A 21,859-nucleotide genomic window follows, 5' to 3' on the forward strand; every position below is an offset into this window, starting at 1 on the left:
AAAATATTTAAATGTGCAGTGTCAGATTTTATTGTTCCGTTTTAGGTGGTTAGTTGTTTGATTAGGATTTTAATGTCCCTTTTGAGTAGTGAGTCCATGAAAAGAGACATACAGCTTAATATGAGACCTGAAATATATGAGCAATTATGAAGAATCAAACCACCAATCTCCAATTCTGAACATGTATTCCCTAACTATATAACTAGAAGGAAGTTCTTAATTGCCCTATTAATAATCTTTTGCAGTGTAAAATGTTTCATCATCTGTTTATTTTAGTGTTTTAGAAACAATATGGCGTATTAAATACAATAAAGGGAAATAAAGATGATACAGGACTGCTTGCATTCTACATTAGAAAAGGATCTAATAGTTTATCATTATTCATTCGATTATAAAGTCATTTCTTTTTAATCCTTTCCATAATAACTAAAAACAGACTATACCGGTTTTTTAATTTTAAATTGATCTACGTTTACAATACAATATGGAATAAAACTATATTGCTTTTCAAGTCACATTTAGGCTTTTTGTATCACTGGAGACGAAAAAAGTAATGTCTATTAAATATTCAGATTGTTTTAGACATAATCACACACATTCACACACATTCACACACACTCACACACACAAACATACATACATATGCATACCTACACTCTCATACTAACATAAGTTTGGGAGAAAACTACGCTAAACTTAAATAAATAATGATAGTAACCTTACCTTGCGTTTTTCTTTACATTTACACTCGTGTCGGTAGTAGAAACACGTATTAATGAGAAAATTTCTGATTATCTATAATTCTCTTGCAGGATGAAAACATTGTCCTAAGATACTAACAAGTTACATTTGCTTACACCAATAATTGCTAAATAAGCTGTGAACGATGATTGCTCGAGAAATACAGTAGAATATAAGAATATATTAAATAACTTAAAAGACACAAAAATTGTCAAAGCCACGTGGATTCCAATACGCTTCCCCCGCCAATAAGATGAATTAATTTCTTAAACGTGTAATTAGATATGCCGAAACATAACAAAAATAATCAAGAGTGCAATTTTTCTTTTTAGGGCGAAATAAATATCAGTATTTTTCAAATACTGATTATGAAAAGATTTACAGAAACAGACGCGAAAAATTCCCGAACGAGTTGAACACACGCGCCCCCTAGCGATCCGAATCAGCACTCACTTCTCCTGTACTGAGTGGCTGGCTACGCCAACGAAAACATCGGCAGGGGCAAGAGGAGAGAGGAAAGGCTTGTGTGAGAGTGCGCTCATGGCGCCAACTAGTGAAAGAAGCGGTAATGAGAAATCTCTCTCGCACTAAACCAAATTCTTTTCTCTGTCTTCTCTCTCCGTTTTCTAGCTTAGCACTAGCCTCGATCGCAAGCACTCTTCCAGTTCTCGTTTCGTCTATGGAACGACTATCATTAATTTTCTTAACGGCAATGTCAAAAATGCATTCACGTCATCCAAAATGCGAATAACATGAGCTGGACGAGGAGATATACGAACGAGAAGAAACTAACTTTCCTTCTAGTGTCTTCAGATATTAAAATCTTGGAAGTAGCAATAGTAGTACTACTATTAGTAGTAAGAATACTTGGACATCTCTCGCATACAGTGCAAAATGAGATTTTGTTCCTTCAATTAATCTCTGAGCTAAAAATTGCTATTTCGTCAAAGTCTCGTTACGTACTACAGAAACGTTGTGTTATGTATGAATTACCTAGCTACGGAGCAAAAGAACAGAAAATTAATTTTCACTGAGTAACGTAAGTTTTTGAAATAGTTTCGTTACAAGGAAAAGAAAACGAATGCTAGAACTGAACAAAATTAAAAACAATTAATTAAATTTGATGTCACAATTTTTTGTAGGTAAAGGTTAAGGAGAAAGTTGGAACTGAGGTTTGAGTTATAGTCGAATTTGAGATCTAATACAATTTTTCTTCTAAAAGTATTGTAATTTGAAACAACAAGTATTGTAATTTTGAGGTAGCATTTTGAAACAACTTATACCAGGTCCCTATATGTTAAGATAGTAATGAGTACTAGGTGATCTGAACTACCTTTCTTCCTTTAAGATCCTTTTAAATTCTAGCTTTCTTTTTAGGTAAATTATAGATTTTCAGTCAAGCAGTAACAGCACAATCCGTATTTATCCTAGAATCATAGGTTGTGCTTCATTCTCTTAAGAATAGAACCGTCTTTTAAAGGGCACCATTCAGATTTCCCTAACATGCCCTTGAGAAGGGAAAATAGGGATTTTGGTTGAAAAATCCCTTTTTTCCTAAGTTTGCGCCCCTATGGATCCCCCTTTGTTTACTTACAAATCTCAAAATCAACTGGAAAATACTAACGAAAAAACGACGCGATATCACTCAAAGATAATTGCACTCAATTTGGTGTAATAGTCGGTAATGGAAATAGAAATGAACGTGTGGAAGCATTCGTTTCGCAGGCCTTCGGAATCAGAAATAATGGGTCCTACAGTTTTGGAGAAGTATGGTCTGTCAATCAGACATTGATGGGACGGAGCCTTTGCTCGCTGTTGCGGCCAATGCAGAAGTTAATAAAGCACGATGAAAACAGAAAAGATAAGCTGAACAGAAAGTGCATCAATATCCGCCCTCAGTCCCAACACGCGAATGCTGGTATACTAAATCTATTTACGGCCCTTGCCATTACACATTGGATATGAATCACTAGTTAACTTAAAAATATATATATTAAGAAAATAAAGAAATTATATACAGGAATTAATCACGGCGTCGCCAAAAAGTTTTCAGGGGAGGGGTCGAAATGAAGTTGCTGCATTTCTTCACACTATAGGATGCTGTCAGTACGCAAGTATTAAATGTGTAAACCAACAAATATTAATTGAATACATCTGCACAGACTTTTGATACCTACGACGTGGCGGCCACCAAAAGTAAAGTACCGTGTGTTTGTGAGGTACATTCAAATACATATTTCGGGGTTAGTGATGTTTAAAATATAAAAGACTGTGGACGGACATGACAAATATAACCGTTTGAATACATACAAGACTGTTCATTAATACAACTATGTTAACGCAAAGGATAAAGTACATATTTGAATTTGGTCTACTCACCACTAGAAAGCAGCAAGATATATTGGACAGAAACAGCCTCGTAACAACAACTTCGTTGAAGACTCCAAATATAACTCATACATGTATTACAAATACTGCGATTTAATAGTGTGAACACAAAGTGAATATTTATTTCTGTGTATCTATTTTCTTTATTTGCTTAATATAATTTATTAGGCTGACTAGGAGAGTTGTATTTTGACTGAATAAGAGTCTCGATATAGCATTCGGTACGTCATGTAAATGTCAGCTGAGCGGCCAGAATTAGATCCCCAGTGTGACCCTGAAATTTCCCTCATGTCGTTGTTGAAATGCAATATTTATCCACCCCTTCGAAATGCATACTTGGGAAAACCTGGGGAAGTAAAGGAGGCTTGTGTGTGGTACTGATTTCATCACCTCCATAAGTTTGAAAGTAAGGAAAGTGCATGCAGGTTCCCAGTGTTTCATATTTCGTTTGGAATCCCAGTACTGAAATCAAAGTCCAATAATTCTGGACAATAATTGCTGCTTTTACTATAGAACTTGAGTTTTCATGGAATGTCTTGAGAGGAAAACCTTTCTTTCTTTTATTTATTTATTTATTTATTTGTATAATAAGACCGTGCATATGAAATATTTATATGCGATGATAAAATACGAGGTGTGTTCAGAAAGAAACCGAACTTTTGCTATAACTTCTTTATTGCCCATTGTACTACATTTTCAGCACTGTCCCACTCAAAGTAGTCTCTCCTACTAATAAGTCACCATTCCCAAAATTTCTACGTTTTGCGAAAGCCTCCTGAACCGTACTTTCTGAGATGGTGCCATTTTTGTTGTCAGATTGTCCTACGATTTCTCTTTAATTTGAAAACGACTTCTTTCAAAATGATTTTTAGTTCAAGAAACAAGAAAAATTCTGGTGGGGCTAGGTACGGAGAATAGGGTGGATGGATAATAACAGGCGTCTGATAATTTGCCAGATAACTGCGGATAAGGAACGAAGAATGAGTAGGTGCGTTGGTACGGTACCACACCCAAGTCTGGTTTTCTCACAATTCGGACAATATCGTTTAGCCATGCTAAAATGTCCTGATACAACTGTTTGTTTACCATCTTGCCACATGATACAACTTCATGATGGACAAATGTCTTTCCAACTAAAAAAAAAAAACACAACCAACATCACTTTAATCTTTGACTGACTCATGCGTGATAATTCTAGATGAGGAGTACCTGAATGAATTAAAAAGCAATTGAAATATAACTGATAGCGTACTTTCGTTTTGCCAATTTTGTAGCAAAATTTCACACCAACACATTATTCTTCAAGCTCTTTTATTGTTATTGTATCATTAACGAACAGTTCTCGCAAGTACCCACTTCCGCGGCTGTAGCTCAACAACTAACAGTCATAGCCAAACGGAGTAAATTGTAATTTCCTGTCTAAACCTGCCACTAGGTGCGCTTATTAGCAGTTCTGCCAATTGACGCGTCATCTCAAAAATCCCGTTTCTTTTGGTACATCCCTCATATAGACAAAGCTAATAACTAACAAACTAACTAATGGCCTATGGAACCCGGAGGTTCAATGCCACATTCACAAACGCTCTCAACTGACTTCTATCCTTAGCTAACTCCATCCAGTTTCTACTTTTTATTCCAATCTCTGCGAGATCCATCTTAATATTGTCCTCCCATCTGCGCCTAGGTCTTCCTAATGGTCGTTTTCCGATTGGTCTTCCAGTCAAGACTTTGAAAGCGTTTCTACTTTCTCACATTCTAACTACATGACCCACCCACCTAAGAATCCTAGACTTGACGACCCTAACAATGTTGGGTAAACCACATAAATTATGTAGTTCCTCGTTATGAAGTTTCCGCCATTCCCCATTCCCGTTCCTCTTGGGTCCGAATATTCGTCTCAGAATGTTGTTCTCAAATACTTTCAGTCTATGTTCTTCCCTCAGAGTAAGCGACCATATTTCGCAACCATTCAGAACAACAGGCATGATTATCGTTTTGTATATTTTAAGTTTCAAATTTCTGGACAGAATTCGCGACGACAAGAGATTTTGAATCGAATAGTAACACGAATTACCTGCTTTTAGTCGACATTTAATTTCTCCGTGAATATGATTTTCCTTTGTTAATATTGATCCTAGATATTTGAAAGTATCCACTTTATCAAAAGTATTATTAATTATTTTAACGCATCCACAATTTGCCGTATTACAGTCCCGACGCTCTTCTATGTATTTAGTTTTCTCTGCATTTACTTCTAAAGCCATGTCCCTGCAAGCGTTTAATAAGATCTCTGCATTTCTTTCTATTGTTCTCCTATCATCCCCTATTAAACTTACATCATCAGCATATGCCATAACCTGGTGAATACCGTTCAACTCTAGGCCCTGGTTGCTATCTTTGATTTTCCTTATAGAGACAAAGCTAATCCAGGTTTAAACTACCATCTTACTGATTTATATATAACATTATTCATCATGTTTCTACAAACTATTGTGAATTTCATTAATAGTAAGGCATCTTTATTTATTACATCTTTCACAGTGTGTGCTTGAGCGAAACAAATACATAACTAAATATTGAAATCAGCATTAGAGATGTTTGAAAGGAAGTGGGCTGGATATAGAAAAACGACGTGTGAAATGTAAAGCGATTACAAAGGCACTTACAGTTTTATCTATACATAAATGAATGTTTTAACTTTAGCGAAAAGATTAAATAAACAAGGATAGTAGGCGTCAGTTGAAGCATAACAGTAGAAATCGATTACGTTGTGGAGAAGCTTTTTCTTTTTTTCTGTATATTCTTCTATAAATACCACTAAATCGTATTTAAAACCTCTTAAACGACTTCACTTCCGTTTCCTTGTGTTTCGCTTACGAAAGAGAAAAAATAACGTATCTCGTCCTTTTCTCATATCAGTCAGAGAAACTCTTCCATCGAATATATTGATCAGTTAACTGAGCTGCTATTAATACACACACACTTAACATTTTCCCTTCTTCTCAGATCTCTTTCAATTCCTGTTGTTTATGTCAACTATTTTTGTTCAACAAATGCCCTTGAATTCACCGGTATTTTCAAAGATATGTCTTTTTTAAAAAAGAAGAAGAAAAATATAAACATCATATTATCTATTTCCTCTAATATTCAACAACAACACTAGAGTGCGTAAGCGCGTTAAGTTTGCCCGTAAGATCATAACATGAAACATACCATTACAAATCTAGGAAATCGTAATACTAGAAATATTAAGTTCAGGGATTTACAATTGTATTAAGATAAATATGTTTTAGCAAAGTCAAAACTCAAGGTGAGAGTTTTAGAGGTCAGAAGTACTGTATTAACCAACTAAGCATTGCTTTAAAAGTAGGAATTGCACTTTTGGGAGTGTATGCTCTGAGAATTTATAAAGAGAACGCTTCATCATCATGAGGGAATGAGTACCATATAGTATAATGCCCTAAATATACAAATGTGTGTCCGTCCTAATTAAAATAGAAATAATTAAATAAAATAATTATATTAGAATACGGTCATATCTCGTATGGTAACAATATAATAAACAGATTCATAATACAGAATCACTCTAACGCAAATATCCTAGAGGTATATACAACCCTGCTCAAGAGATTTGTAATTTTGGTTGCAGAGAAGCAAGGGACAAATTGTAATAAACACAAACATTCAATGCATAACGCTAATTAATTACTAATAGCAAACAGTCGCAGAAGTCAATACGTGTGCTATCACTTGCCCGTCTAATGCTAATAGATGTCATTACATGTGAGATTGTTGTGAATAAGGAATTTCTTGAATAAATTGTTTAAGCTATAGTATGGAATTTCGGGAAGTTGGAGAGCAAACTCCCAAAAATAAATAATTATTTTGTTAACCGTAAACAACTAGAGCTTTTAATTAAGCATGAATATAACTAGGCTTCGGATTTTTAGGTCCCAAAAAATTCAAATTAGGATTTAAAAAATGCATTTTAGGATTTTATAGGTTTTTAAAAACACCGTTTAGGACTTTTAGCGTTATATTACTGAAAACGGAATATTACTACACATTAAACACTTTGTTAGCTATTCCATACTTGCGTATCCTGAGAGCTTACCGTCCAATCCAATTAACCACTGTTTTCTGTAAAATTCTCGAACGCATTCTTGTTAACAGACTTCATCCACATCTCTCCGCCATCGCATCATTCCACTCCATCAAGCAGGTTTCCGTCCTCGCATTGGTGTTCATGACCAGCTCTTACGCCTCACCAATCTCATTGCAAATCACTTTAACCGCTCACAGCCATCATGTTTACTTCTATTTGACCTTGAGAAAGCTTTCGATAAGGTATGGTATCTTGCGCTTTTCTATAAGCTTCTGTCCTGTAAACTACCAATCTGCTGCATCCGATTCATTTTCAACTTTCTATCATGTCGCATTACATACATATCTGTAAGCAACTCCTTATCACACCCTCTCTTTATCCATTCCGGCGTTCCACAGGGCTCAGCATTATCTCCACTTTTGTATTTGCTCTTCGTTGCCGATCTTCCTCCACTTTCTCAAAATGTACATCTCTTCCAGTTTGCAGACGACACAGCCTTTTTTGCTCTCGGTAAAACGACCCATCAATTGAACACAACACTTCAATCTGCCATCGATATCTCAAGCGCCTAGTTGGTACAACCTGGGGATTAAAACCGTTAACAGTACTTCATACATATAAAGCATTTATGCGCAGTACATTAACATATGGTCACATTGCCTGGATATCTGCACCGCCAAAATTCTATCAGAAGTTGGCTATCCTCGAGCGCCATGCTCTACGCCTAGCACATCGCATCAGCTTACCGCATTCGACACGGTTACTTTACGAGCTGATTGACTTTCCACCTTTATTGCACCATCTCCAACAGTTTCGTATTCGGTACATTTGCAAGCGAATTGACCAGCAGCATCCCATGTTACTTGATATCCTACGGGATCACGACGCACCCTCAACTAACGTTGATACTCCCCTACAGCACTTCATGACCTTTATCATTTGCAATTGGATGATGCTGTAGTGGATCCCGAAATCTTTCACATCTACGAACCACGTGAGCTTTCACCATTCATATATCCATCATACGCACCGTAAATACCTATTAACATGGGCTTCCTCTGTCTTCATCAGTTCCTGAATCGCCCCAGGAACGGAAGATAACTTGCATTCGTCAGTACTAACAAATACCTTGTGATGTGGCGTTCAGAGCACTGCATTTAATCTTCATCTCCTTCTCTCCATACTGCCTCCTGTACTATATTCATTCCCGTTTTGCATTCGTCTTACCTCAGCACTACATGGTAATAAATGTATTATTTTCTACAATATTGTTGTCTCATGCTTATATCATGCTTGTACTTCATTAGATGTTATTGTCACCCTTCAATCACCACTCTGTGTGTGTGTGTATTTAATAAATAAATCAATCTTATATACTTGTGCACCTCTTATACCAGCCACATTAAACTGCAAACTACCTTTTCTATAAAGCACTTTCCCGAAGAAAGGGCAAAACCCTTTAGCGGGACGACGGACAAAAAAAAAGTGTATTTATAGAGATCACACTGTATCAAGGAGCCTAGTCTCTCTTGTGTCAGTTAAAGTGCTAACTAAGAGCAAGTGTTGTAATACGCGTTTGTGAGCAAAGCACATATACAACACTTAGAGGATTAACGGAAGTTTTCACTTTCGGAGGGCAAACTTGCTTTTTGAACTTCATTTCATCTTTTCTTTCACATTCATCTTCATTTGGACTTCGGCCCTAGGTTACCTTCTTACGATGGCGGACTCTGGCATCACTAACGAGAAATCGATTCTCGGTAGACATGTAGAATTACCAGCCTCAGTTCCTACCAACGCAAGCACTTCGCTTGCTCAAGTTGCACCTGTTGGACCTTCTAGTCGCACTAGACATTTCTCATGGGGAAGTCAACCGGTAGCGAGTACATCTAGGGATAGACATTCATCCACTGATTCTAACCAGTCTGCAAAAAGATTCCGCGGTGAATCCAATTCTACTAACATTCAACTAATTCATGTCGACAACGCCATGAACACGGGACCACCATGCTCAGAATCATCAGCAGCTATTCTCGTCAGAACTCCAGGCCCGGTTTATAAGTTTGTCCTTACTGATTTTGACTCTAAATACACACATCTGAAGATGACCTTTCTGCAGATCATTAAATATGTCCCACATGCTAATGTTGAGCAAATAGTTCACACTAGAAATGGCTATATAATCAATTCTAAAGATACGAATTTTGGCACCTACTTGAGAAACAAGGCATCCTACGAGATCTTTGGTAAAAATGCCAAACTTACTAAGAAAACGGATTCTAGGATCAAACAACCTCCACCTACGAAGAAGATACCAATGCTGTCTGTGGTCATTCGTGGCGTCCTACCTGAATTTACAGATGAAGAAGTTCGTGAAGAATTTATTCAAGAGGGCATCAATGTTGACAAATGCATTCGTATCATGAATATGGTTCGGGTATTATCCCAAAATCAACAAGCTATTGATCACTTATTAGCCTACAGTGCACCCATTTACAAAAAGATCCATAAAGTGGAGCCGTCAAAAGCTCCTGAACCAGTGCCTATCAGATGTGAGAAATGTCAAGTTCATAATTCTTATTTTACAAACTCCTGCCATAAATGTGGTTATTGCGGTGAACAACATAACACTAGGTTGTGTAAAAACCACCATCAACATCCAAAATGTGCCATGTGCGGAGCCGCACAGCCCAGTTACAGCTATCGCTGCAAGGCAAAGCTTCAAGCAGAACCTACTCATCCAGAGTTTACAGCACCTCTCCAAAGTTCTGAAAAACCAACGCCACCAGCGCAATCAATCTTACAACCTGTCAGTGTTGAGGATCTTCTTCGTTGTTTGACAATAGTGCTTCATAACATACTGCCTTTTCAACGTTTCATGTCCTTCGCACTATTAGTGAGCCTGCTAAATCACTCTTCAATATCAATCTCCACGCTACCTACTCCAGACAATATGCTCATTTTCAAATCACACCACGTGAAACAACCGTATAAAACCATGGCACTCGTATTTCTCATTATTGAAATTATAAATATTCTATTTCTTAATATTCGATCCTTTCTACAACATAAACTTCTGCTGGAACATCTACTGCTAGAGGAACATATTAATCTATTTGCATTAAATGAAACTGCACTCAAACCTACCACCACAATACGTCCACCAGGATATCAAATATATCGCCATAACTATTCAGGACCTGGTGAAAGAGCACAGGGTGGGGTCGCAGTTGGGTTTTCCCCTAAGGTATCGTTTCGTCAATATCATCCCCAGAGTTTCCCCAATCTTCTTTTGTCAATTACCCATCACTTGTTATCAATATCGCTACAATATATATACGACCGCGACACCCGATCCCATTTGATTTTCTTCATTACATAGCACATAACTTCAGAAATGTCATAATCTTGGCCAATATGAACATTTATAATCGAGGCGACCGAGAGAAAGAACGCTTCTTTGACTATGTTACTCAAAATTTGAATTTACATGTACATTGTTTACCTAGTCATTCATAACCAATTAGTCAAACAACACCCGATGTAGTGATAACGTCTCTTAATCTAGTCAGTGACTACACTACACAAATTCTTGACACTATAGGCAGCGATCATGCACCAATTAAGCTATCGTTGACTAGGCACCGTTGCCCACAGTCTAAAACCGAATACCGTACTGTCAAACGATATCGAGCAAACTGGAGCACATATAGGAAGAATATTGACAGAGATATTACGGATATTGCTGCACCGAGTAGCGAACACGAATTATATAATACTCTCACTCATCTTACTAGCACCTTAACAACAAACGTACGTGTAAGTATTCCCGAAGACAAAATATGTCCGTACAAACCAAAATTGAAACCTCAATATCTTGCACTTGTAAAGCGCTCACGGCAACACATTAGAGAATATCACCAAACTGGTAATGTGGAAGAGCTCCTTTACCACAGGCAATGGCAAAGAGCAGTTAGGAACTACCTTATTGCATACAAACGGAAGCACTGGATTAGTACTTGCAACAAACTTCGAGACGAAGTACTTCCAACCCGATACTGGAAGAACTAAGGAGTAAAAGTACAATAAATACGTATCCGCTTCAACTTAATGGTGTGCCACTTCACACTGATATCGATAAGACAAATGCTTTCGCTGTCCAATTACAGACAGTTTTTACTCCATCAGATTCGCCTTGCCGTGATGAGCGGATTGATCTCTCCACCATCTGTTCTCTACAACCTTCTACATCACGTCACATTGATCACAATCATCCTCTTACAAGGCCTATTACACCGACTGAATTTCATTCAGCTCTTAGTAGAAAACGAAACACAGCACCAGGAATGGACTACATTTCCTATAGGATGATAAGAGAATCACCGGCCTCTTTTATCACTTTGTTAATTTCCGTTTATAATTTCATCCTCTCAACTGGTTATTAACCGTTAGAGTGGAAGGTTTCCAAAGTATGTATATTCCATAAACCAAATAAGCCCATTCATGATGTCAGTTCATATCGGCCGATCTAGTTGACCTCTGTATTTAGTAAACTATTCGAAAAGATTCTAGTAAATCGACTTAATGCACATCTTGAAGCATACGATCTATTGCCAATACATCAAGCAGGTTTTCGGCCTAAATTCTCTATCAGTGATCAACTGCTTCGTTTAACTACAGTCATCACAAATCAGTACAATAAGGATCTTTCATACTGTCTAGTACTCCTGGACTTAGAAAAAAGCATTCGATAAAGTATGGCATCATGGCTTACTACGTAAACTACAGTCACTCTGCCTGCCCACATCCATCCCATAACTTTTAAGTAAAATTCCTTTTTCTTAGCATTTGAAGCGATGTTCCTTACCTGCTAAAACGGCAGTCCAATTTACATTAATTATTACACTTTGTCATTATTATCAATACATGTACATTTTAAGTAGTAAGCAAAATAAAAACGATTACATGCAAACATAATGAAAATTGTTTCTTTCTAAGTAGCATGAAAGATCACGCTTCATAATTCACAGATACTGTACGTGCAAATCAGAGAACGCTTAATAACATCATAATATTTTACCTTATTGTGTACCAGCAGTTTATTTAAAAGTATTTTGAACTAGTCTAGGATATCGACTTTATTTGAAAACGCTATTCATTTATTATTATTATTATTATTATTATTATTATTTTCAGCTTAATGCCTATATCTTTTAGAGTTATCTTCGTTATTCAGTGCCACAGAAAAGTTCGAAATGTTAAAAGAATACAAATGATGCTAGATACTGTTTCCTGTCTTGAAGGAAAGATAAATTGATTTTTGTTTGATTTGGACGACTGCACCTGCATATAGCTTACCTTCAAAGCTTGTTGCCTTTATACTTAAGTCTGTGTGTGCTTGTGTGTGTGTGTGTGTGTATGTTTCGTATGTCTGTGTAGTATGTGGATAGGGGTGTATGTGAGTGTGTATGTATGCGAAAGAGAGACTAGAAGTAAATTTGTCTTTCGATAAGTATAGGAAACCTATAGATTACCAAGAAAGAATTATCCATTTGTCATCCATATCAGAAGAGTGTATATTGCACTCTGACAGAGCAAAATGAAATTTCCACGCCTCTCGTCAGTTTCCTCTTTTCTCTAGTTTAGGGGTTCCCTGTCATAAATGTAGGATATCCGTATGCTACAATAAAAGCAAGTCCCTGCAGATAAAGAAGAGAAATGACATTGTATAACTCACAGAAAGTATCATGAACGGGTAAGCTGAATACAGTAGCGGATCTTGAGGGAAGTTACATCGGTAAAAATTAAACTTTTTTCGTCATAAACCAAGGAAAGAAAAAAAACACCTAATGTACTATGTTTCTTGTGCATGAATTAATTCATCAGGTCAGATAAAAGTTTGAATTTTACTTATATGACTTCTCCCAACAACCACCACTTGCTGAATATGATAATCAAACGTGAAAATATTGTAAGTTTTGTGTATGTTTGTGGTAGTTATAATCACTTCCCTATAACCTAACCAGGGGAGATACATTTTCATTTCAGCTTATATTGTATATAAAAGCATTATAAATCTTTATTAGACTGAAGCACACTGTATTAGATAATATACACCTTCTATAAATTACAATAATATTTAACGAATTATGAGTCAATAATATAGATGTAATAATGCTATATGTAAATAGTTGACGCTACATATAAATAATATAATTTCATATAAATAATAAATATAACAAAAATTTACAATAACAACTAGATTGTCATCAGATGTGTTGTTTAGGAGGGTCAGACGTCTCCTGGATGAGAAATGTAAGGTTGATATACGAAATACTAGTTTTTACATCAGAACAGACAAAGCGGTATAAAGCATCATTAACAAAAGTATTTATATTGTACAAAAGTAGTATAACTTTTCATCAAATAATATGATTTATAGTGATATTGATAGCTTTCATATATTAACCTCAGAGCCTCGTCCTATATAAACCGTTCGTGATGAACAACGTAAATACAAACGAACCCGGCAGTCGCTCCAGAAGTACCAGATTCAGAGATATCTTCAATAAAGAGAGATTCTACTGCCTTTTATTTTCAATCAAAGTGAAGTAAATTGCTTGTTCCATATCTGTATTCCATCCATAACCCTTTCTGTGAAACAAAAATTACATAAAATTTCAGTTCAAAGAGTTGCAGTTCTCTTATCCTTCTTCTTACAACAGTTGTTGAAAAGAATGAATCATACACACACACCTTTAATGCTTATCGCGAACAGCAAGAGAAAAAGCACCACAAATACTTCCTATTCAAATATTAAGACAGTATAAGTGTCGGAATTTTAGGTTATGCTCTGCCAGGCTTGAGTCACATAGACTGGATCAAGTGATGAAAAAGAACGTATGTCTGTACCCTAACGAATTAATGCTGCAAATGAAATAAAAGGTATGAGCGACCATACTAAACCTTCTTGTTCCAATTTCTTAAACTACGCTCCAGTCATTAATGAAATATCTTCTATTGAAATATAAACAAAATTATAATGTACTTTTGGAAAACTTTGCCCGAAGAAAACTCAGTTTCGAAAGTAAACTACCTATTGTGTATTTTTTTTCATAAGAAATTACTAATGCTATATGTCAGGGTTATTAACTAAATATGAGTCGTATTTGAAAAAAATGTAAAAAAAAAAATACCCTTGCGGGTATTTTCGTAGCTTGCCCAAAATTACAGAGTTTTGAATGACACGTTTATTTATGAAATATGAACTAAATCGCACAAATAAAGAAAAATGTCTGAAAAGAACTCATTCTTGAAAATACACTGTCCCTCTTAGGTTTTATCCAGACTTAAAGCATTATATAGCTTTATTGGAATATTGATATGCAAATACTTTATAGGATTGCTATTGGAAAATCTTTAATAACATGAAAGAGTAATCGGATATTTAATAGTTTATACAAATTTCATTGTTTATATGAAGGTGAAGGAGGTTAAAAAAGGTGAACATTTTGCACATTTCAAACGAATATGTAAACATATCAATAGTTCGCACTTGAGTCCAGATGAGTTTTTATAACGTCATTTCGTCTTCTCAAAGTGCAAAGGAAACTAAGCACTTGCAGAATAGCTGAAAATGTTCTTGTCAAATGGATGATTTATGTATTCTTAGTGTACGCCTTAAAAGCTAGTAAATCTTTTTCTGTACTTTCCTTCGGATACAAGACATGCTTAATCATTAGTGAATTTATATTCTTAAAATTCTTAAGTGCTCAAGAACTTGTCATTAAAAAAAAAAATAATCAGAACATTCTTGTGCCTGACTCGAGAGAAATTAGAATTACATCCCATAATTGTCGACACATAAGCCGTACCCGAATTTATCTCTCGGGTTTCTTTTAAGGAAACAATATTTTCACTGTATAATATACAGATTTGTTTAAATATAAAGTGGTTCTTGGCAGGGGCGATCCAGGACTGACTTCTGGGGGGCGGTGGGTTGTAATACTCCTACCTAGAGCTACTTTTAAGAGCTCCAAACTCTGGGATGGGTTTTATTTATATATAAGATCAGAAAGTTTCTTCTTCTGGAGGGGCAATCGCCCTGATCGCCCCCTGGATCCGCCCCTAGTTCTTGATTAACAATGCTTTAAAATGTGTATGCCTTCTGAGAGGAACATACATACTATTCAATTGTGAATAAAGCAATAGAATCCAAACTAGCTGTATCAGACTGAAGCAAATAAGGAAGGCACCAAGTACAAGACGGAATCTAGAATTCTTGTTGAAATTGAAATCATGGTGTAGACAAACTCATTCCACTTCGGGGCTTATTCTGAAAGAAAAATAGAGAACTCCTCTTGTATGCCGGAAAATATAGTGGATGGAATCACTGGTGGTAATACACATATGAACCTTCCTCCTCATGTGTTATTGTAGGAACGTTTCAGTGATTTAAGTTATCCATTTGTTTTAAATACATTGCAAATGTAAGAAAAGCCTAACATTGTAATTTTATTATAAATGCTTCCGAAAGTTAATGATTTAGTTTTCTTGCATATTATAACATTTTGTACAGTAATCAAAAATGCGCATTGACATAGGGCTATATGAGGAAAGAATACATGTAAAGAAAACTTAAGAATTTCAACAAATATTTGAAAATAGGATGTCCCTTTTGTATACATCTCAATGGTTCACAAGACTAATATCCGGTGTGACCCCTATAGGCAATAGGGAGGTATATATTTGTTTTTTCTAGGTTCACGTTAACAGTTTATGCAGTGGATATACCCGTACACATATGCGCACATTCTATATAATATGGACAAAGGCACGCAAGCACATAGACTACGTTGACACAATTTACATACAACGAAGTTTTTTCTATTTCATTTCTTTTTTTTTTTACCACGAGACAGGATTTTAACAACAAATTCTGTGAACGTGAGTTCTTAACAGCTGGTGCTCTCTTCAAGTTAATTGCAACTCAACCTCGCGTGTTTGTGTGTTGAGTTGTATTTGTTAGATTCAGCCCAAAGATCTCCATTGTTACCATGTCAGTCACAGTTTACAACAATAAAGTCTCTTACAGAGCTTTGTTTCTACTTACAACAGAGAACGAGACTCTCAGACTCTGGGTGAATGTGTGTGTGTGTTTGTTTTCGAGCATGCAAGTGTGTGTGTGTGTGTTCTATCTCAAACAACGTTCTCCCTTGGTTATCAACGGTGTTTGTGTTTCTTCAAACACAAGAGAGTGTTGATATTCAAACAGAAACATAAAACTAGTTACAACTGAAAAAGAAATACTTAATGAAAGAACAAACATAAGCTGCGTATATTTCTATTTACTATTATACAGATGCCATCCATTTTTACTGTATTTTGCATTTTTTTGTATTATCTTAGCAAATTTATACCCTCGTCTAATGTTTTTATTTTCCTTTAGTTTTTAAATATTATGATAACATAAAGTCTTGCCTGAATACTTTATCTGAGAACAGCTTTAACCAATCTGTCTAGTTTGAGATTCTTTGTTGCTGATTCTCAAAATGTATGCTGTTAGTAAAATACAGTCTACACTTAGCAAAAATAAGAGTGACAGCCTTTCCTATCCCATGGATGATCGCAGGTAGGACAGGATATGCTATAACCTTATAAAATACCTTTCACAACAATAAGATCTGAAGACCCTTTCTCAGAATAGGAAATACATCCTCTCAGTAATGTATCACACAATAAAACGAAACAGGTCCACTGGTGTCGAGAGCTTAATATCAACCCCAGTCTTAAGTAGCATTCGGCAGTCCATTATTTTACTAAACATTTCCAAGTCATTCACACCTATGACATAAAAGTTTTCCTTAAAAATGTATTTTCATGAGTTGTGCAGATCAGTTCCTTTATGTTTAATAGACAGTCGAAAACTAGAGTCCAGTTTCTTCAAACTATTTATGTGTCTCAAATTTCTGTGTTCACGCAGGCATTGACAAATTACACAGACATTCTGTGTATTTTACAATCATTCTTTTCGTCTGTTGTCTGGCTCGAACTCTACAGCAAACGTAAGAAGTTCTATTAAATTTCCAGCACTCTGTGATGCTTTGGTTTTTCAGTTTCAGTTGCACTTTCTTTATGACCTCTTAGTGCTTAATTTTGTTTGGCTAAATACTATTTTCTGCAGCATAATACCCTCTTAAGCACCTGTCGCCATTTTCCCCTCTTCTTAAGCACTTTGATTTTGGAGCTGTGCATCTATTAAACCTTCGTTTTTATTAGTCTTCTTTTAATTTCTTTCTATATTGTGAAATAACCCTGATGCCTTTGGAACTTCTCGTGTGCAGATATTTTACTGTTTTCTTCGACTATTAAAAGTACTTATTTTCAGTTTCCACAGAAGAACAATTACTGGGTGTATATTCTAATGGTCAAAGTAGATACGGAAAACTAAATGCTGCTCAATTCACAGGGGATTACACCAATCAAGATTAATTGACTCACAAGATCGACTCATCATACCACGTTCTCTTTTTTTCTAATTGTTTTGTCGGACAGTCACATATGTCAAATAATTAAAAATAGAATCACACCAGTAAATACAGTTTAAGTCCGATGTTCACTAGCGCAAACCTATACAAAAGGTAGCAGGGAGAATTCGGGTAAAACGTATAAAATTTATTAAAACTACCTTAATTATGAAAACATTACAACATCGGGGAATCGATCTGGGTTCTTTTAGACATAGAACTGACTAGGTATATAATGTTGCACTACAACGCGCCCATCTCGCAAGGTTAAGAACGTACAGCATGCTAGCAAAATCATTTTCCTACATAACAGCATTGGTAACGTCGATGTAAACGGATTGATGTGTGGGAGAGTACTGCTTAGGCTCAAATCTCAATTCGGCTGCCTCTTACAGCGTTTATTAAATTGTATAGCTAATGGTTTTCTTGTAAATTATTCTCAAATACAGTTGTAGAACTTTCTATTGTTTCTTGAAATCAGACTTTAATATCGGATTTTGCACGTATTGAAGGAAATCACAGAGAATTAGAAAGGGAATCCGGAGAAGAAAGATGAAGTCAACCCAAATGCCCTTGTGTGTCATAGTAAAGGGGTATACCTGCGAATTCTGATAAAATGATATGATTCTATTTTTTCAGTTCCCATGCATTCTAAAATTGTGTTGTCTGAATAATGCTTCAATGCACTTAAATGACATTTTATCTGGTTTCTAAAACACTTAAAACCAATGATGATTTTATGGGGTGACCGGGGTTATTTCCCCTGGAGCAACATCTCACCTTCAGAACCATATCACCATTCATGCTCAATGTGTTCCTCTATGGTAAGGGTTTCTAGTATACTTAAAATATTGTTTCTTACCTCCCGTATATTGAAAGTCTCCCTACCTCGGGGAAAACTGAAATCAAATCCTTAAAACGATATAAAGTTGACACACATATAACGTGCGCGTCTGTATAGAAAGGAATGACTGGCTACGCATATGTTTTGCAAATTGGTTTAGATTTTTACGAAATAGGACAAAGTTTACCTGACGCTACGTGAAGCTATGCCAGTCTTGAAGTGTCTGACAGAAGTCAATAATTTTAGTTTGGGCTTTGCTCAATAAGTAATCAGTCCGGAATATATTTTGTTGCCTTTAGGGAGCAGAGATCAGAGATGTGTCTCACGCCGACCTTCAAATCCTTTCTAAGATGTCTAAAATTCGAGAAATCACTCTTTTAACAATCCTGCTTGATCCAGAAATTTAAAGTGTATATTTCTTCACCCTCAAAAATTACCAAAAGATAATCTTGACAATTGCGGTAAGTGCTAATTTAGTAAGACGGGGAGAGACATTTCGAAGTAGCGGCAGAGTATATATTTGCATATGTGTTATACGAATATATATATTCGTATAATAACGTGTTAAACAATCCTGAATATTATAAGAAACTTTCTAATAACTTTCGTAATAAAAGTATTTTGTTTTTTTTACTCCAGGCAGTAGATTAAATATTTCCTTATGAAAATCAGACCTGAAAAAGGTGAAGAATTGTTAGGCATAAATATATCTAGTAGTGAATATATGAAGATTTTAGACGAAAGTTGTGTGATCAATTTTTGGTCCAAGTCTGTACAGCCATACTACAAAATAAAGACTTTCTTATAACATATGCATCCTGCTACCTGTAGATGAAAGTGAAAAGAAAATTTGAAGGTGAAAAATATGAAATTGTAGTGAATAAATGATACTGTATCTAGGAGGAGAAATACATATTTGTCTAGATTCGTCACGCGTTTTACTCAGAAAAAGAAACATACTATAATATTCACTACATAAAACAAAGCATAATTAGGTATAAAGAAAATGCAAAAATGGGAAAAATGAACATGAAGATCAATTTAGAAGTGCGTAATGTAAATGTATTCATATTTGAACTGTTTCTAGGTCATAAAGCCCCCGAGGCTCTGAAGAAGAAAGTGTGTTGAAGCGAATTCTATTTCCTTGGATGAAAATGATCTGAGAATTGGAGAAAGTGGAGAAGACAAGAGGAATTGAATGGATCAATGAAGCGTACAAAAGAAGAACGAAAGGAATTCTGGCAGAAATTCAAAGAACTCGAGAAACAGCCAGTGAACTTCAACGAATTTCGCTCAACTTCCTGAAGAAACCTTATAGTCTCTGTCTTGTTCTGCTCCTTATACAAGAAACACAAAAGCATTTCAAAGCACAAACTAAATGTTTCGAAGTTCTTTAACTTTCTATTAATTTATACAAGGAGACGGGAAATAATACTATATTTCACGGTAAAATACATTTTTAATAAAAACTGTTGAACCATAGGTAAGAGAAATACAAGAAAACATGTCTTCTCTTATTTTAAATGAAAGCACAGGAATGTTTCTTTGGTAAAAATGAAATCTCTTTGTTTTCAGAAGCTCTACTTTTATATTCGTAGCCAAATTGTATCCAGAGTATAAGGAAATATCTGAAGTACCCGGCATTGCACGACAAAAGTAGGTTTATGGAAAATATTTGAAAGGTATATTTTACTCACGACGCTTACTTAAATCGAAATAAAATAATAAAACTTTTGTTCCATCCAAGTGCTAAATATGTTTTAAAATTTAATTTCGAACTATACAGTTGTGATTCTTTGTGAAAAATTTAAGCTTTCTTCATCTTCTTAAATATTTCCACGTTTAATCTAAAATTTATTTTCAACTGTTGATATGTTTCTTTATTTGTTACAATTTTTATTAAGACAAAATGGGAAATTAAAATATTGTACATTTTGCATATCTATGAACCTGGCCCTACAAACACACGCATCAAATTTAAAACATATTCCAAATATTAGTGCTAATGACCTATAAAGTTTAAAAAATTGTGTTGTTACGCAAACATCAAAAAGTAAAGAAGATTCTGGGTGGTTCTTAGTTCTATTTGCGTTACTTTAAATCTATTGTTTTGACATTTCTGTTTAAATCTATGTTTTGCTTTGCCAATGTATATAAATTTGTACTTATTGGTAGTTAGTTCGTTTGGAGTTTAGTCATCGAAGCAACATGAAGCGTGAGCCTACAGCTAATTGTGGAATCTGAACTATACGAGCTCCTGCCGGGAGCCAATCTCAAAGTTCTTAAACTTGGGCTGTCATGTAAAGTTGAGTGACCAGACGTTCTGTTTTGTTAAGCTGATTGTTTCTTGTGTTACAAAGTCATTGGAGGTTCCGACAAAAATGCAAATAGGATGGGAAATGTAAAAAAAGACAACCCGTTTTTGATGCATAGTTAAGTGTCATAGCACACTAGTAGCTTTTGTATCAACTACATTTTTTTAAAATTCTTCTACAAGAAATTTAGAAACGTGACGTTCAAGAGACAATAGATGCTTCTAATTGTTTTTTGTTTAATGTTAAAAAGTAATATAAAAATCCAAATTGGAAAAAGCGTTGGGCTCAAATAAATAAAGAAAATTCTGATTATTTTGAAAGCTCTTCGTCACTGGCATCAATAATGGTCAAACAACGACTATACGTAAGTGTATTGTTGAATGATGAAAATTTGCAAGCCTTTTTAAAAGAAATTATTTTCTAAATCTGGTCATCCTAGCATAGGCGTTTTAAGCAGATTACGAACTCTTTCATGGCTAATTGGCTAGCGTACGAAACTTTGGAGTGGAAGACGGGTTCGATTCCCGGCGGAAGCTTATGTTTTGCATCCTACGTTAAGCTGTAGGTCCACGTCTCATATAACCTCGCTGGAGAAAGGTGCGCCAATTTGATAATCCAAAGTAATTCAATTCTTAAGCAGATTATAATGCTACAATTTTTCCAGGTATACGCTTGACTATTTTCAAAAATATAACATGTTCCAACACAATATACACCCGTTAGTTCGTAAATTAAGATAAAAGGACTATTGAAGTATTAGGTGGTATACGGCGCATACTCCCTTATATGCTCTATTATATTTCTGATATTAAGTAATTGTATATACAAACATTTTAAGCGTTCTCGGTATTTTCAGTAATTCAGCACCCACCTATTCGAAGAATAACAAGATTAGCAGAAGTTTCATGTGTTAGAAATCAAGACTCGTCAGAGAGAAAAA

The 21,859-nt window shown here is 35.4% G+C and overlaps 1 protein-coding gene across 3 annotated transcripts in view; it reads right to left on the minus strand.

Annotated features, from left to right (window-relative positions):
- Positions 1-1,183, minus strand: part of Dgk (diacyl glycerol kinase 1) — a 527,084-nt gene extending 525,901 nt beyond the window's left edge. For all 3 annotated transcript variants that reach the window (XM_081736412.1, XM_081736413.1, XM_081736411.1), the window contains exon 1: positions 724-1,183. The gene's annotated coding sequence lies outside the window, so the exon portion shown is untranslated. The remainder of the gene's footprint in view (positions 1-723) is intronic.
- Between the last annotated feature and the right edge of the window lie 20,676 nt (positions 1,184-21,859).

The sequence above is a fragment of the Thermobia domestica genome, chromosome 13, assembly GCF_964235325.1.
Source record: "Thermobia domestica chromosome 13, izTheDome1.hap1.1, whole genome shotgun sequence".
Lineage (NCBI taxonomy): Eukaryota > Metazoa > Arthropoda > Insecta > Zygentoma > Lepismatidae > Thermobia > Thermobia domestica.